Source organism: Vombatus ursinus, unplaced genomic scaffold (genome assembly GCF_900497805.2).
Source record: "Vombatus ursinus unplaced genomic scaffold, bare-nosed wombat genome assembly UNPS02011369.1, whole genome shotgun sequence".
NCBI classification, from domain to species: Eukaryota; Metazoa; Chordata; class Mammalia; order Diprotodontia; family Vombatidae; genus Vombatus; species Vombatus ursinus.
This window is the reverse complement of record NW_020951147.1, coordinates 4,599,138-4,600,448: the sequence shown is the minus strand read 5'-3', so window position 1 is coordinate 4,600,448 and position 1,311 is coordinate 4,599,138. Positions and strand designations below refer to the sequence as shown.

General features: G+C 51.6%; 1 protein-coding gene across 1 annotated transcript in view; it reads left to right on the top strand.

Annotated features, from left to right (window-relative positions):
• The window catches only part of LOC114038720 (formin-like protein 3), an 8,394-nt gene that overhangs the window by 1,041 nt on the left and 6,042 nt on the right, over nt 1–1,311 (top strand). The window lies entirely within an intron of this gene.

Genomic DNA, 1,311 nt, shown 5'->3' with positions numbered 1-1,311 from the left:
CTATCTATCTATCTATCTATCTATCTATCTATCTATCTATCTATCTACTTGGGTCCAGTCCATTTTCCCACTTGAAGCCAGGAACCCCTGCTTGACAGCTGCCTCCAAAATATACAGAACAGAGCCTGAGCTTTGGGTGGGATCTGGTCACTGGCTGAGATCTGAACAAACCTGATTCCTCTACCACCTCTCCTCCCAAACATCTCTACCCTCCATCATTCTTGGCCTCCATCAACCCCTTACGATGGGAAACTGCTCCCTCACAGGTCACCACTGACCCGCTAAGGACCAGAGTTCAGTCTTTATCCATCCATCAAGCCACCACCACAACCTTGACCACCATCTCCTCTCTGCCTCCAAAGGAGATGCCCAGGAGTCCAAGAGCCTTGGCAATGGCAGTGTCCCTTAAACCCCCATTTCTACTTCCATCTTGGACCCCACAGCCATCATCTACAAGAGAGATCATTGTAGAGCAGGGGTCCACCTTCTTCACAGCCACTAGCAACAGCTGCTGACCAAGGACCACCAAGAGATGGACACAGGAGCCTTAAGAGGGGCACCACTGCCATTGCACTGTTCCTGCTTTCAGCCCAGCCCTCATGGCCATAATTTGGGACAGCAACTCCCACCGAAAGAGGATCAATCATTTCTCCTGGTGGCCAGCTGACTTGTAAGCCAGTCCAGCTGAGGCATTAAGGCACCCCAAGGGATGTGGACCACCACCCTCACCACCTTAACCACCATCTTCTCTCAGACCCTGAGAGACAACCCAGGACTCTGAGCCCAAGAACCTTGCGAAGAGTCAGGTTTCCAGGCCAGTGACCTCAGCCATCCCCCTGGGCAGCAGTCCCTAGGGAAACGCAGGCTGGGGACCCTTCTTTCTGCAAGGCCTACAGCCACAGCTCCTGGAGACCCAGAAAAGAAAGGTCTTGTTACCACAGTCCTTGGCATTGCCAAATGGTTCGACAGCAGGAACTGATAGGATTTTATCAATGGAAATGTCATCAAAGAAAAGACATGACCATCTGCTTTGCCATTGCACTGTGAGCACCATGGGACTTTTCCATCTGACTTGCAGCTGAAACCTTACCTAGATGTTGTCTCCCCTGTTCTACTGGGAGTGGACCAGGGGGTCTCAGTTTTCTATCTGTACCCTGAGTACTTAGCACATTGCTTTGCACAAAGTAGGTACTTACTACTTTCTTCTCCCACCCATCCATCCACCCATCCACCCACCCATTCATCCATCCATCCACCCACCCATCCATCCATCCATCCACCCACCCATCCATCCACCCATCCACCCACCCA